Source organism: Gymnoscopelus braueri (genome assembly GCF_963280865.1).
Source record: "Gymnoscopelus braueri genome assembly, chromosome: 13".
NCBI classification, from domain to species: Eukaryota; Metazoa; Chordata; class Actinopteri; order Myctophiformes; family Myctophidae; genus Gymnoscopelus; species Gymnoscopelus braueri.
This window is the reverse complement of record NC_137615.1, coordinates 48,905,665-48,923,164: the sequence shown is the minus strand read 5'-3', so window position 1 is coordinate 48,923,164 and position 17,500 is coordinate 48,905,665.

The window sequence follows — 17,500 nt, the reverse complement described above, 5'->3', positions numbered from 1 at the left end:
CATAGGTAGGCAAGGAAACTACTAATAACCAGAAGTTTTAAGTGCATTCTCATCTAAAGCAAGCAAATAAGGGTATACCTAGCGCTAAGGTAAAAGTGCAATATATCAGCTACCTACTTTCTTAAACAGATGAGACAAAAAGGAAAATCGAATGAGCAAGAGACACGCCCTAAAAACGCCGGCTCCATGCAGCATTTAATGCGGCAGGCAGGCAGGCAGCTATACCTACTGCGGATATTGTCAAGAGCGTTGCTTCGTCCCCTTAATGACACCTTTTGGCTTAGTGGTACTCAGCAGTTGGGCGCTCATCCACCTGTCTATGGAGTGGAGGAGGTCTATTTAACCCATAAAGACCGGGAACGCATCTGTGTGTCATTTCTTTGGGTTATTCAAAAAATGGCAGATCCACGCATTCATTTTTTCTTCAAATCGTGGAAAATGTGTGAAAATCTTTGAATAGATATATATATTTCAAAGCAATTTTTTTTAACTCCGATCTGTGCTTCTGGGGGGGTCCCTGGAACAACATATTTTGAGATGGGGGTCCGCGGCCAAATACATATCTAAAAATGTTTTCTAAATCCTATCAGTTTGTTGCTCAGTGGTGCTCCAACTTTTCCATGTCAAGGACCCCCAAAATGATATGTATTTGGCCGCGGACCAACATCTCAAAATATGATGTTCTAGGGACCCCCCAGATGCAAAGAATTGAGTTAGAAATGTTTGCTTAAAAAATATATAAAAATATATAATATATAAATATATATTCAAAGATTTGCACAAATGTTCAAGATTAAAAAAATAAATAATGCAGATCTACAAGCTCATGCTTAGTTTTTTGATAGCCAAAGAAATCTAAAAAATTACACAGATGCGTTCCCGGGTCTCAATGGCTTAAATAGGCGAGGTGCGTCTAGCACGAGGACTCTCTCCATTAAGACTCTCTCCTCCGTGGTTGAGAACACTCAGGGCCAGACTGTTGGTGTGTGTGTGTGTGTGTGTGTGTGTGTGTGTGTGTGTGTGTGTGTGTGTGGGGAAGGCTGACCCTGCCTCCGCTCGGCCTTGATTGAGACACTTCAGCGGAAAAGGCCTCGCCTCCTGTAATCTTCCCCGGCGCCTCGCCTGTGCAGACGGTGCTTTGTGACGCCGTCAAGGGCGGCGCGCGGGGTCTGGCCCGCTGATCTGGAGATTATCGCCATTATTTCTTGCTTTATGAGACCCCAAACTTGTTATTTCAAGAGTCACCGATGTCTTTGCGGTGACCTTGTGGCTCTCGCGCCGCCCGTCCCCCTCACTATCTGTTATTTGCCAATGCTGTCAACGAGATAAGGGTGTCACATGGCTGAGATTCCATCAATGGCGGCAGGGGGGGGGGGGGGAAGGAGCCACCGTTGTGGTGGGGGCTTATTATTGGGACAATGAACGATGCCCGGGACAATAAAACGATGCCTCTAGATTTAGTTCTCCTATATGGAGTCCTTATACTTTATTAACCCTTTGAGACTGGGAACGCATCTGTGTCATTTTAGATATTAGCTGTATAACCATTATTTTATACTTTGGCTATTCAAAAATAGCAGATCTACAAGCTCATAGCGCGGCACTCGGTGCCGCGCAATGAGCTAGGTCCCTGGAAGAACACATTTTGAGATGGGGGTCCGCGGCCAAATACATATCATTTTGCGTGTCCTTGACATGAACACGTTTGAGAACCACTGATATAAATTATATATATTTTTCAAAAAACAGTTTTAGGCGACATTTTGTAGAATTGTACACATTTTCACGATTACAAAAAAAAATAGCAGATCTACAAGCTCATAGCGCGGCACTCATGATGAGCTTGTATATCTGCTAATTTTTGAATAGCCAAAGAAATATAAAATGACAGAGGCATCTCTTCCCGGTTTGAATGGGTTAAAGGAAGTTGTTTTCCCCCTGGTGTTTAACTACATGAACCCTAGCATCCCTATTCCCAGCTGTCATGATAGGCAAACATTTGTCAAACAAATAGCACATCTATTTTCGGTGCAGAGACGAGATACAATTATTTATTTAATAATGTTTTTGTTATGTGCAGTAAAACCACTATGCCCACCTAAAAATAAGTTGGATGGAAAAAAACAGAGTGGGCCCTGGTAAACAAAATATATCTCTGCTGTCCAGCCTGTCCGGCAGAAACCAGCTAACTCCAAATGTTCACTTTTTAAGGAAATGACAAAAATTGACAAAACAAAAAGTGGAGTTAGGAGGGTTTTTTCTTCATTGATTCTGTCTCAGTCTGGAGTCAGCCAAACCACCCCCCCTTTGGTGGAGTTAGCTGGTTTAGCAGAAAGTTTGAGGATCCAATGGAGTTAGCTGGTTTTGTCAGAAAACGTTTTTTAATACTTTTCATTGGTTCAATATTTTTTTAATCAACACACAGACGTAAACGGTGTTCAATAGCACTGATTTATGGGGGAAAAAAGTAAAAGCGGAAACATGGAGTTAGCTGGTTTCTGCCCGACAGCAACAGTTTTTAAGTCCATGTTTGGCTTCTATTGGTTCCTTTTGACTACTGTACGATGGGTCACCCAGAACCTTCCACAACCTCAAAGTTAGGCTCTGAGAACCGTGAAATACTTTACACGGCACGACGCGGTCCACTTAGTTCTTGCGGTCGTAAAAGAGCCACACGTTTTGAGTCAGGGCACAGTTAGGGCTTTGAGTGTAACAATGATGATGCCCAGGTCAATAAAGCTATGCTTATAGACTTTGTTCCTCTATTCAGTGTTTAAGATGGTCCTGGTTTTGGCTTGTATGTTTTGAGCCACGGTGAAGGAAGGCCCTTTTTATTTATTTTTTTGAGCGGCCATTTCCTTTTTATTGACCCCCATAAAGCGTCTGGCACAGTCAACATCTGGGCCCCGTCACCGTTTTTTATGAGGTACGGGAACCTAATAACGCAGCAATCAGCATTTATTGCTGTCAGGACGGTATACGAGGGGGGCTTCAACACATGAGGGTGGGTTTCTTGGAACCCGGCAGTAAAACAGCGCAAGCCGACCTCCCCGACCTGCGGAGGTGCGGCGACGGCACTGAAGGTCACCGCGTCTCGGGTGGCGGTCACAGGCGGGGGGAGGGGGCGGGGGCGGCGGGTGGTGATGGTGGTCAGGACCAAGTAAACACAAGCGGGTGGCGGAAAAATATGAAAAGGATTAACCCTTTTAGACCGGGAAAGAATCTGTGTCATTTTTTGATTTATTTGGCTATATAAAAAAAAAATAGCAGATCTACAAGCTCATAGCGCGGTGCCGCGCTAAGTGCTTTTTTTTAAAGCAAACATTTGTAACTCAAATCTTTGCTTCTGGGGGATTCTACAAATATCTTCTAAATCCTAACCGTTTTCTGAAAAACGTATGTTGCTATAATATCAGTGGTTCTCAAACTTTTTCATGTCAAGGACCCCCAAAATTATATGTATTTGGCCGCGGACCCCCATCTCAAAATATTTAGTTCCAGGGACCCCCCTGAAGCAAAGATTTAAGTTAAAACATTTCGAAAAAAGAAATGGCAGATCTACAAGCTCATGGCGCGGCACTCATTTTTATTTCTGAATCTAAAGTGACACAGACAGACGCGTTCTCGGTCCTAATCGGTTAAAAAAGTGAAAGACGTGCAGGTCAAAGGAGGAAGGACGGAGGGATTGGACCGGGAGGAGGGGGGTCGCCCGGCGAACGCACGGCGGGATTGGTTGTGAGAGTGTATTTTTAGCCCGCGGGACAGAAAAGGTGACAAAGAGGAGAGAGGTGGAAGTGATCGATCTGTTTGTGCAAAGGGCAGAGGACTGCCGAGACACCAGCGTGGAAGTCATGAGTGAAGCGCTCTCTCCCTCAAGGGGGGGGTGGGGTGTGTGTGTGTGTGTGTGTGTGTGTGGGGGGGGGGGGGGGAGGACAACAATCGAGGAAAAAGGGTAACGGAGATGTGGGCTGACGAGGAGAGGAGGGGGGTCTGCTAATTAAGTGGATGCTTGTAGTGTCAGGAAGGATTTAGTATGGACGCAGCCTGGGCCTGCTGTGAGCCCGCTCTGAACGGAAGGGAAACACTGCTTACTGCTGCTGATGGTTGTCGTTGTCTGTAGCAGTGGATACCCAACATGGGCCCCCAAATAATTGGCAAAACTGTAACATTTTAATGATAAAGTAACGTGTGTATAATGTCTGCCTCTGCTGTCGGGCAGAAATGTCCAAAATATTAACTTTCAGGAAATGAAAAACAAATACACATTTTTAGAACAACACAATACTGCCTCATCAAAGTTAGTACGGTGACTTTATACATTGTCAGATACCTGAATGAATGTGTCCTTATATCATCATCCCTTTACCCAACACTTACAGCTAGGAGGTTTTTGACCATTAATGTGGAGATAGTTTTTTTTTCAGTCTGACTTCGTCGTTCTAATCAATGGTGGAAAAAAACTAGCCTGGGATCCAGCCTGAATCACTACGTTTGGCGGATTTCTTTTCCTCACAGCGAAGTCAAGTGAGAAAAAAGGCTGGATCCCAGGCTAGGAAAAAACCCCATCTCCAAAGTTGGAGTTAGGTGGTTTGTTGACAGTTTTGAGGATCCAATAGAGTTAGGAGGTTTTAGTCAAAAGCACTTTTTAATACTTTTCATTGGTTCAATATTTGCAAAATCTGCACACAGATGTAAAGGGTGTTCAATAGCACTGATTTATAGAAATAAATACAAAAGTTGAAACATGGAGATAGCATGGTTGGCCCGCAGACGCTTTAAAGATTTGAAAGTGGGCCCTGATCCAGAAAAGGTTGTGGGAACCACTGGTCTATTGAAACAACTATATTTACCATACGATCCATATGGATCGTATGATAAATATAGTTGTTTCAGCTGACAGGCGAGTGTGTTTTGGGGCGAGTCTTCCGGTTACCTTATGGACTACTGTCATTTGTTTTCCGAGGCGAACTTGTCACTTCTTTTTTTAAAGAAGATTTGTGCAAATCTTTGAATATATACACTTTTTAAATTAATTTTATTTTTTTACTCAAATCTTTGCTTCTGGCGGTGCCTGGAACAAAATATTTTTAGATTATTTCTTTTTGGGGGGGGGGGGGTGGATGGGTGAAGAATGGAGGCCTCGAGGTGAGGAACGCAAGGAGGGCAGAGGGGACACGATGGCAGGGCATAGATGGACAGTAGAAAGCAAAACGGTAGTTATTACTCTTCCACCCAAAAGCATGTTTGAGAAGTAAATGTTTTATTTATTATTATCCCTTTTTTCCCCCTGAAAGTGTTGCCAAGAACTACTGGCTTCAAGGGAGGAGTGAAGTGTGAGACTAAAAGGAAAAAGGAAAAAGACAGAGAATGACAAAAGGAAGTATAAGGGGGAAGAAAAAAGAGTAAATCAGTAGCTCTACAGCTCTGGCACTCTGAGATAACTAGTGAAATTGGGGCCCTCTCCTTTTCTGTAATTTCCAAGCCATCTGACACCATTGTTCCCAATGTCCTTAACGTCGCCACTCTGCTTTTCAAGACGGAGAAAATGGCTTTGAAGTGGAACTTTAGAGGTCTCAGCTCCATCCGCCAAAGAGCTGGATGACGGGGGAAGCAGACTTTGGCCACTAGCAGTGATTCAATTTCACTTTGAGGTATTTTAGTTTTATTTCGCGAATAAAGACTGGAATAAAATGCTCAGGAACATGCCAAATGATGAGAACGTAGTCTTACAGCCTGGACTATATGAGTATGGTATATGACCTGAAACCTGATGATTTTTAAACAAGCCCTATGCATCCCCGTACAACGAAAAGTGAAAATTGTTGAAACATGCATTGAAGGAGGCATGAGCTCAGTCCTGGGCTCTCCCTAGGCTGGGCAGAGGGAGAGTAGCGCCCAGGATTACATAGGCAATTGGCACTGGGTGAAAAAATGGGTTACAAAATCATAACATAAATAATTGTTGAACTGCAAGTGACAGTAATGACTGTAGACCTGATTATATTTATACATATATTCTGAAAATACACACCACTTAAGCCATACTTCATTGTATAGCAAAAATAGCCAATCTACAAGCTCACAATGCATTGCATCGTTATGTAGCTCAAATCTTTGTGTTATTGAAAATGTAAAACATCTTTTGAACATTTTCGCCTATAACGGTGTGACCAAAATAGTGACACAGAGTTTATAAAATGATTAAATACCATTGTAAAAAATACCCAAAAAGAATTACATTCCAAAAATTAACAACTAAAGCCTAATGTTTTTACTTTGCGTACTGGTGTCACGTGCCGAAAATAGCATGACCTATGAGCTCACCATCACCATCACGCATCATGCAACACCATCACGCAATGACGCTAATAAGAATGTAATAAAATATTATAAGAATCAAGAAGGGATTGTGTTTCTATTCCAAAACAGACATTAATCACTTGAGCCCTATATACTACTAGCTGACTACGCATCGCATCACATCGTGTTGTGAGCTTGTAGATCTGCAATTTTCAAAAGATTTGTGTACGTTTTTAAAACTTGTGTCATTCTGTATGATGCGGGTAATTTTCCTTTTGGTACTTTAAGGCGGCTTTATTTTGATGCCAATACTTTTGTACTTTTACTCAAGTAGGCTACCTTTCATACCAGACTTTTACTTGAGACAGAGTATTTCTACATTGTGGTATTGATCATTTTACTCAAATATGAAAAAAGTAATGATACTGTAGTACTTCTTCCACCACCACTGCTTAAAACATTAAAAAATACACATTATTCATGAGTTAAACAGTATAAGTTTCAGTACCAACCTTACACAACTCTCTGAACCGGTGCCAAAATCCAGTCCCATTTGGCAGAAAAGAGTGTAAAGTATAAATCCTACAGGCTCATTCAAGCTCCTGCAGCTGCTGTTTGTCCATTGAAGTGTTCCGTAATAATTCCCTGTTGGAATGAATGGGAACAATAAAGAACAACAGCGCCTTCCGCTCATCCGTCCCAACGGGCGTCTTCAGATCCATCTCACAAAATATCATTGGCTCCATAACCTTGGAACGTCTTGCCTTTGAAAAAAAGTTGCATTCCGTCTCATTTATTACACTCCTATCTCACATCTGAAAGGGTAAGCAGAGCGGTGGAGACCTATAGAGCAAGGTTATATAGTTTTACATTTTAAAACTTTTTTGTTTTCAATTTTAGTTAATCAGTTTAAATAAATAAAAATCTTCGATATTTCTTTTTTTTGGGGGGGTGCTAGTTTAGTTTTTTTTTGTTGTTGAAAAAGGCTTATTTTCAGTTTACTTTGTATTACTGTCACTCATGTCGCCATGACTCAGCCATAAACATAAGGAGTTCCCAATGCAGCTACACCCAAATATGGAGTGTGTTGTCTCAATGTGTCGTCATGGCATCATGTGATTGTTTTTGATTGTTTGTCTCACCAAATTAGGTACAAATGGTGAGTCGTGAGTCATTGGCAATGACTAATTTCTTTCGAGCGCACCTTTGAAGCCCTTTCACTTCTGCCCATAGAGGGTGCAAACACACAAACAAATAAGCAACCCAGCCTGGCAGAGATATGTTAGTTTTTTTGTCCTCGGCTGACTGGACTACCGAGTGGAGAGAGATCAGTCCACCGGTTTGTCACTCATAGTCTGCGACAAAAAATAAACATTTGATTTATTGCTGCTTTAGTCAAATGCAATCTGTTTCATAATGAAAAAACCCTCTCCTGAAACGTAGATGTAATGGAGTAGAAGTAAAAGTATTGAAAATGGGACAATACTCCAGTAAAGTAAACATTCCTCAAAAGTGTAGTACTTGAGTAAATGTACTTTACACCACCGCTTGTATTAACATACTAACATTGTATCTATTAAATAAGTCATGTATTGCAGCTTTAAGCCTGCGTTGTTATCGTGCAAATCAGTTCAGCCAGATAAGTATAGATTGGAAAATGTTGTATACAGGTGTGAACATTATGTTTGATCTTGGCGTTCAGGCTCTGCTACATTATTATGCCCTACTCGGCACATTAGAAGACAGCCATTTTGGAGCAGGATCACAACACAGCCCAGGGGAAAACACCAAGCCACAGGGGAAGCCGTTAATAGCTCACACAACATGCAAATCCCCAGCGGGCTGAGACTCTAAATCTACTTGTTTGTTTTAGTTGGTACTTTATTTCTAATCCCTGTATGTTGCTGTCTACTCCGTCTCATTATTTATAATTGTTTATTCTCGAAGATTAGATGTACTCTATGCACACATGGAATCAATACAGTTCTGCGTGTCTGTCCGTCCGTCCGTCCGTCTTCAGTGACAGTGAGAGGAAACATTTGAGTACTTTTTCCACCACCACAGACAGTTAGACACACACACACACACACACACACACACACACACACACACACACACACACACACACACACACACACACACACACACACACACACACACACACACACACACACACACACACACACACACACACACACAATATGGGAGGAGTTATTGTCTAATGTACAATAATGTGATTCTCAACCTTTTTTTTTTCATTTCAAGGACCCCCATTTTGTTATGCATTATTAAGCTACGGACCCCCAATTGAATTGTTTTATTTTTTATTTTTTTTATCTCTGGGACCCCAATCTAACTCCAAACCACATGGACCATTTGGTTCCATTCGTACACTCAGAGTTACACACCTGCAAAGGTCCGTTTGGACCCCTACAGTGGTCCGCCGGACCCGACGTTAAGAAACAATGCTGTATACCTTGGTCTCTGCCCGACACTGTGTGTGCGTGTGCGTGTGCGTGCGTGTGCGTGTGCGTGTGCGTGTGCGTGTGTGTGTGTGTGGACTGGTTAAATGATTTCTAGAAAAGACCTATAGACTGGCCATTTCATTTTGGCACCTAATAACAGTCAGGCCTGCTCCCTGGCCCCGGCTGATCCCCTTTTGATATGGTCCTTGCACTTGGGGCCAAGCCCTCTCTCACAGGTGCCAATCATCATAATCAAGATTCCTAGGATCCCCCCCCCCCCTGCTACACACCCACACACCCCCATAAGACCCCTGTGCTTTCCACATCAGAGTTGTATGAGACAGGGATTGGCGACGGGGGGGTATATTCTTTGACCCTCACTCAAACCATGAGGGCAATCATATTTCTTATCACAGCATTACACTCACGTGGCCCCCCCGAAGAGGTCAGTCTCTGCACTGGACTTTAACCGATCGTAAAATAAATAAATAAATAAAAATAAAGCACAGAACATCAAAGAATAATAGAATATTCAAGCCTGACCGATATATTGGTTTTACCCGATGTATGCCATTACTTGACGTTTCAGTCAGACACTTTGGTCAAGATTAAATGCAATTATATTGCATACAATTGTGACTCTGCTCCTGTGATACTACATCATTTATCTGCGCAAAGCATGACACAGAATCCGTGTCATGCCCTGAAGCAGAGCCTAAAGATATATGGACATAAAAAGATACTCGGATACTGTGACAGAAAATGCGTCTGACATACTGCAACATACTGACATAGTGAATAACTAAATGCCATGAGGAGGAGGCTGGGGCTGCAAGAAGAGGTGTTGAGACCATAGACCGTAACAAAAATATGGACATATTGGTTTCTACAGACCGTAAATGAAGCCTCTTTTTCAGGGATTTCAGATCAGATTTTTTTTTCTATATCTGGTCCAAAAAATTACCCAGAAATTAATGCTATTGGTTGGGACCAGAGAGGGGGGTGGGAATTAATGCTATCGGTTGTGTAGCTTGTCAATCAAAATCGTTACAAGGTAGCCACGCCCCTCCTACAGCACCTACTATATCATCAATTTAAAAATAAATGGGAGCCACATAATGGTGATACATATGGTGAGCCACTATGGGCGGCAGTGGCTCATGGGTAGAGTGGCCGGGTAGAGTGAACTGGAAACCGCAAGGTTCCCATTTCGATCCCGGGCTGGGGGGCTCCGCCAGAGTTAGTGTCGAAGTGTCCTTGAGCAAGACGCTGAGCCCCTAATTCCTCCCGATGAGCAGGTTGGTGCCTTGCATGGTTTCCTCTGCCATCGGTGTATGAATGTGTGTGAATGGGTGAATGTAATGCACAATCTACAGTATGTAAAGCGCTTTGGATAGTATTTATGACTGTTTATTAAGATAATAAAATCAAGTGTAAAGTTAGGCTACAACCCATCCGCTTGAAGAGAGCCTAATTGCTTCTGACACCAGCAGGGGGGGAAACAGCGAGACTACAGGCCATTCATATGAACTGTCACTTCCTATGTAGCCTCAATTTACCGTCCAACAAGCTAATGCATAGGCTACACCTATGCATTAGCTTGTTAGACGGTGACTGAGCACGGGGCATAGCTTCCAGAAACCTTGGGCTTGAACCATATGTGGGCTCATGGGTAGAGTGGCCGGGTAGAGTGAACTGGAAACCGCAAGGTTCCCATTTCGATCCCGGGCTGGGGGGCTCCGCCAGAGTTAGTGTCGAAGTGTCCTTGAGCAAGACGCTGAGCCCCTAATTCCTCCCGATGAGCAGGTTGGTGCCTTGCATGGTTTCCTCTGCCATCGGTGTATGAATGTGTGTGAATGGGTGAATGTAATGCACAATCTACAGTATGTAAAGCGCTTTGGATAGTATTTATGACTGTTTATTAAGATAATAAAATCAAGTGTAAAGTTAGGCTACAACCCATCCGCTTGAAGAGAGCCTAATTGCTTCTGACACCAGCAGGGGGGGAAACAGCGAGACTACAGGCCATTCATATGAACTGTCACTTCCTATGTAGCCTCAATTTACCGTCCAACAAGCTAATGCATAGGCTACACCTATGCATTAGCTTGTTAGACGGTGACTGAGCACGGGGCATAGCTTCCAGAAACCTTGGGCTTGAACCATATGTGGGCGTCGACATCAAATGCATACAGCACGTTGCAGTATTTCCTTGTGTCATAATCATAACCCCCCCAGATGTAGATCATATCTTCTATCAGCACAGCTGTGTGGCCGTTGCGATTGGATGGAACCTTAATGTGAAATTCTCCTCTTCCAGTTGTCACTGGGGTCAACTTCCTCCAGCGTAAAGCCACTGTGTTGAAGATGTGAACATCAATCCGATCCTTGTTGATGTTACGGTACCCTCCAAATGAGTAGACTTTATCTCCCACGGCAACAGCAGCAGCTTGACCGCCTAACACTGGTCCTCTGTTTAGATTTAGCGTCCAGTAGAACATTTCTCACAACAGCTCCTCCAGGGATGAAATTAGATTCTTCAAGTCTCCTTGTGTAACAGAATGGAGTCCTAATGTGTGCTCTACCACTTATATTGGTTAATTGGCACAAGTGTCATGCAAAGTTTGACCAATCCGCTGATGGGTCGGGCTGGCCAATCAAGGAAGTCGATGCCTGTTGATGTCCCTAATATGGTAAATTGATCATCATAGCAACCCCAGCCAGACAGGCTCTACACAGCAGACAGACAAGCTCTACACAGCAGACAGACAGACAGGGGGTCCTCAGAGTTACTACAGGGGGTCCGCCAAATCTTTGTGTGATATGATTTTGTTTTTTTTACATTAACCACTTGAACCCTAGTATCCCTTTTCTGAGGAGAACTTTAGCCAAAAATAGCAGATCTACAAATGCCTCGCAGCGCGAGAGATCGGCTCGTAGATCGGCTAATTTTGGCAAGGAGTTATAGGTGTAGTGGGGGGAAAAAAGAGCAGCACACGTTTATCTGAAACACAATTTTATACAATATAGAGGGGGTCCCTGCTTCATCTCTCTCTCAGCTAGGGGGTCCTTGGCCTGCATCGCAATGCGACACGTTGTGAGCTTGTAGCTTAAAAAAAAAGAAGCCCATATTGACATGGCCAAAATATGGGGCGGGTTTATCACCAGAGACATTTGTTTTATCTGCTCCTTGGAAATGCAGGTTCCACACAGAGATTCCAGACTCATATCTACACAGTGATATTAGTCTGGCCATGCCAGGCTAGTGACTTAATACATTGTCAGATACTTGAATGTGTCCTTATATCATCATCACTTTACCCACATACATAGCCGTTGGAAGTGAGGGTGCTGAGGGGGCTGCAGCACCCCCTGAAAATAAAATAGGCCTATGAAAAATTAAAAAAATATATTAAATTTTTTTTATAAAGAAAACAATTCTAAACATTTTTGCATAATGTGCCTGTTGTTGTTGGTCGTTATTTGGGGGGGATTTAGTGCAATAAGTGTTCTGGAACCGAATTAACCAAATTAAATTAACAAAATAACCCCAGAAACCGCAAATCTTCGCACGTGCATGCATGCGCATACAGCTCCCGTAACCTATAACGTCTTCCCACGGCCCTGGTGATGGAAGAAGTACTCGCATTGTTTACTTAAATAGTGTCAGTATCAATACCCTATTGTAGAAATAGTCTGTTACAAGTACAAGTTCGGTATAAAAAATGTACTTGAGTAAAAGTATACAAGTATTGGCATCAACATGTACTTAAAGTACCAAAAGTAAGAGTACTTATTATGCAGAATGTTCCATTTTGGAAGTCTTCAAATGTATAAAATGTATACATATCCTTTGAAAATAGCAGATCTACAAGCTCACACATTGTGACGCATTGTGAGCTTGTAGATCTGCTATTTTCAAATGGCCGAAATATATGTATATAGAGTTGAAGTGGTTACTGTATGTTTTATTGTTTTGTAATAATAATCAAAATCTACAAAGTAACTAGTAACTAAAGTTTTCAAATAATTGTAGTCGAGTGAAAGTACAATATTTGCCTCTGAGATGTAGTGGAGTAGAAGTAAAAGTACGGAAAATTGGAAATACTCCATGCAGTAAAATAAAATAAATACCTCAAAATTGTTCTCAAGTACAGTACTTGAGTAAATGTATGGAGCATGGAGAAATGTGGAGCACTTTTTCTAGTTGACATACTGAACGAGTCTTTAGATGCTTTATAAATTTACATTTGGTCATGCATGCTTCCTTATTGTTGTTTGGGGGCTATATACTGTATGTGTTGTCTCCTGTCTTTGCCAAAGTATGGTTCTATTGTTTGTTCCAGTCTCCCATGTCGTTGTGTGTGTTCAGTGCACTGCATCGTGGAAGCACTGTGGTGAGAGACGTACCGGGGCTAGGTGAGCCCCGGCAACGAGCTGCTGTTCTGGGGCCTTAATCTGTAATTGCATCCGGGGGTACAGGGATGAAGGAGGAACGACCCTGTGTGTAGTAGCCTCCTCTCTCCGGTGACACGGCCCACAGGCCCGCGGAGCGCGGCCGCGAGGCCAGGAACTGCTCCACCAAGCCGCGGAGGAGATGGAGAGATTGAGAGAGAGAGAGAGGGGGGGGGGACAAGTCAGCAGGGGACACACGCACACGCACACACACACACACACACACACACACACACACACACACAGATAAAAAACGGATAGATTAAAAAAAAAGGAAGAAAGAAAGAGGCAAACGGATTGACTTTGGTAAGAGGTCACTTTTGAAAGTCCTCCCGAGTGATTGTTCCAGAGTACAATTTTTTTTTTTCTCTCTCTCCCTCTCTCTCTCTCTCTCACCCACACCCACCCCACCCCCCCCACCCCCTCCCGGTTCAGGGCACCCCAGAGAAGTGAAGTGTAAGGTTATAGTATGGCCCAGTGCTCTATATTAATGGTGACTTTGGCTCACCTAATACGGATTCTCAGGGTTATAGCCCCCGGGTGCCTGCTGAGCGGAATGTGAATAGCAAAGAGAGAGGGGAGAAAGAGCAAGCCGATCCCTCCCAACCCCGCCCCCGCCCCACCCGTCCCCTCATGCTGGTCACCAGGGTCCTACCAAGCCTCTCTCTCTCTCTCTCTCCGCTTCAAGGTTACAGCCCTCGTACCGCCTGGCAGCGATGAAGCCATCAGCGCTGATTTTAAATGATGCCCCCCGTCGGACCACCGTCCGTCCGTCGGTCCGTCCGTCGCTTAATGCGCTCCCCCACCACCACTGTTTTTTTTTCTTTATCACACCGGTATTTTATTTTTTTACCCCCCCGTCACTCTTTTTTTTTAACTCCTGAATTATCCTGGGTCTTCGATTTCACTATACGTGGAGATTGTAAATGCAGGATCAGAGCACAGGGAGGGGGGGGGTTAGGGGGGTTAAAGCGGTATTATAGGACGTGCCGTTTCTCCTTGAGCGCCGGGCGTCGCCGGGGGTTCCCGCTGACAGAAAAAAAGGGAGAGGGGGGGGGGGGGGGGGAAAGAAGAAGGAAAGGTTATATGATCAAGGGATGTGCCATTTCTTAAACACAGAGATACGTGCACGTGAAGTCTGACGTCTAAAGCAGTTGTGCGCCGGGAAATAGCCGATTATACGAGATTCACTAAGCTTGTAGATTGGCTATTTTCCGGCGCACGGCGAGGCCCGCCAAGGACGAAGGTCTTTTTTGCGCAGGGAGCGACATCTATACGGTTGCGTTCCTGCCTGGGTTCCGTGTGCGCTCCTCCTGAGAAGAAGAAAGTATAATAAGAAAGTTCAACACTCGATAGTGCCCGATTGTCGCTACGCCTTCAGAATCAGATTGACCTATCTCTATTGGCATATCTCTTCAAATTTGGGTCCGCATTGTCATTGTTGTACATTTCTCCAGAACCGTTCATCAATGACCGTTTCTGGGCCACAAAAAAACGTTAAAAAAAAAGAAAGAAAAAGCCTTCATGCATTTCCTCTTGCACAGGGAAGTGGCGCGGCTCACACACAGTGGTGTAAAGTAACCAAGTACATTTACTCAAGTACTGTACTTAAGTACAATTGTGAGCTATTTGTACTTTACTGGAGTGTTTCCAATTGTCAGTACTTTTACTCCACTACATCTCAGAGGCAAATATTGCACTTTTACTCCACTACAATTATTTGAAAACTTTAGTTACTAGTTACTTTGCAGGTATACATTATTATATTATTACATTAACCCCTTCAGCCCTATTCAGCCCTATTTTATACCTAGCCTATTTGAAAATAGACGATCTACAAGCTCACAACGTGTCGCATCGCGACACGTTGTGAGCTTGTAGATCTGCTATTTTATATCATTTATAAAAAATGTATATATTTTGTATATTTTGATGCCAATAGTTTTGTACTTTTACTCAGGCCTTTTACTTGTAACAGAGTATTTTTACATTGTGGTATTGCTACTTTTACTTAAGTAAAATATCCGAGTACTTCTTCCACCACTGCTCACACATGCCTATAGCGTATAGCTATACGCCATTACACGCTGCTGTCAAATGAGAGCACCGAACGCCAGCACTCTCTCTTTCCCCTGGTTACTCCCTTCTCATTGCTCATGTAGATTCTGCTAATGCTCACTTGGCGAGTAAAAATGTTATTCTAATGACGGTCGAGGGAGCAGGTTTTTTTTCTTTTCTTTTTTTGCAGGTAGTTGTTATGGAAACTGCAGCTGCAGCTTAACTGTACAATAATCCTGGTATCTCTCTACCCCCCTCATCTTCTCTTTTCCTTTTTTTCCCTCCCCATCTAGTGAACGCATGGTATCAGAGGCAGTGGACTATGGCTATGTCCACACTGGCCGCCAATCAGGGGGCCCTATCCGGACTGGAGTCAGACAATGGTTGGAAGAGGTACGGCAATACAACGGCGTAAAACTTACTAAAGCATCGAAATATACTTAAAGTTGCAAAAGTAAATTATACCGAATGCACATTTCCAGAATAATGCATAGCATTATTATTGGACTGTAACTATAAGCTTTATTGTATAAAGGCTATGTAGCTGATCTACAGGCTCTCAATTATTAAATCTGCTAAATCTGCAAAGTAACTAGTAACTAAAGCCGTCATATAAACCTAGTGGAGTAAAAAAGTCAATTTGCCTCTGAGATGTAGGGGAGTAGAAGTATAAAGTATAGGGAATACTTGAGTAAAGTAAAAGTACCTTAGAAATGGTACATAACCACTTAAAACCCCTGTAGTCTCAAAGAACTGGTCTTGAGTTTCAACTGTTACTTTGACCACTTTTTCCATGTACACCTAAATCTCTTCGGCAAAAATAGCTGATCTACAAGCTCTGTAGATCGTCTTCTTTTGGTCAATGCAGACTCGAGGTCCATATCACATACCAAAAAACAAAACAAAAAAAAAAACACATACAATCAGTCCAACCTGACAAAAATCTGTCCATATGCGATGCTCACAGTCTGTAAAGTTTCCCTTATGGCAGGGGTGGGCAACTTTGATGATGGAGAGGGCCACTTTATTTCCACACTCACTCCAGGGGGCCACATTGCATAATATACTTATATCCGTATTTTAACTTTTTCGTAAATTAATGCCGTATACTTAGCCATTCTACACACAAAAGTCAAAAAAATAGCCGATCTACAAGCTCAAAGCGCGTCGCGTTTTGAGCTTGTAGATCTGCTAATCCTGATTTTTTTTATTCGAATCCTGAAAAGTACATTTTTATTTCATTTCAAATGCATTTAGTTATACTTGTTGACATTATGAACTTACATACAAATACAAGACAATAGAATTGTAATACTAGTCATTAAGCTACTAATATTATATAGACTGAAATAATTAAAGCGGGTCATGTTTGCATGTTTGGAATTGTAACAGCTGGAACCAATTATATATCAGTATTCCGATATTAACCTGTGGGCCGCATTAAGTGAAGGTGGGGGCGCATGTGGCACAAAATGTTTCTAAATGGGGGTCGCGGCCATAATACACATCAATTCGGGGGTTGACAAGATAATGTTTGAAAACCCACTTGCGCAGTGCAAGGGGAATAACAGTCTCACACATGTGATGTACATAACATGAAGCGCAGACAATTAGAGGAACTGCGTAGGAGGCAACTGCTGTGTAGAGCACAGAGCTAGATTAAACATAGCATAAGGTGTATTATTTTATCCATGCTGAGCAGTAGTTCTTCTTGTTGCTATGCTTTCTTTTTTTTTTGGCCATTTGGAACCCCCTAAATGAACCATGAGTGTCCCTGGACCACACTTTGAGACCCACTGGTGTAGCAGAGTGTTTCCAGTGAGCCAACATGCACAATATCAGCACCCTGACTCTGTTTGACTAGAATGGAACGGAACCTTAAAGGGTAAGACCACTTTGGTAGAGTTTTGGGTTGTGTAGTTACCTTGCCATGATGTAACTCCAAAGGTGGGCAAGAAATCTAAAATAATTGCTCCATTGATTAGAAATTTATAATTCAAAATATGCTCCTCATTGACTTACATTGTACGGTAAAACAGCTCTCAAAGTCACTCTTTTAGCCCATAAATGAACCCAAACATAGCTGATTCAGACAATATAGAGCATCACCAAACCCAGTACTGTTTTTTTTTTTTATAAAAATGTCAACTTCCTGTTGATTTTACTGTTTGAAGATCTGGATCCGGATCCGCGGATCCAGTCCAGGTTTTCTACTTATTAAA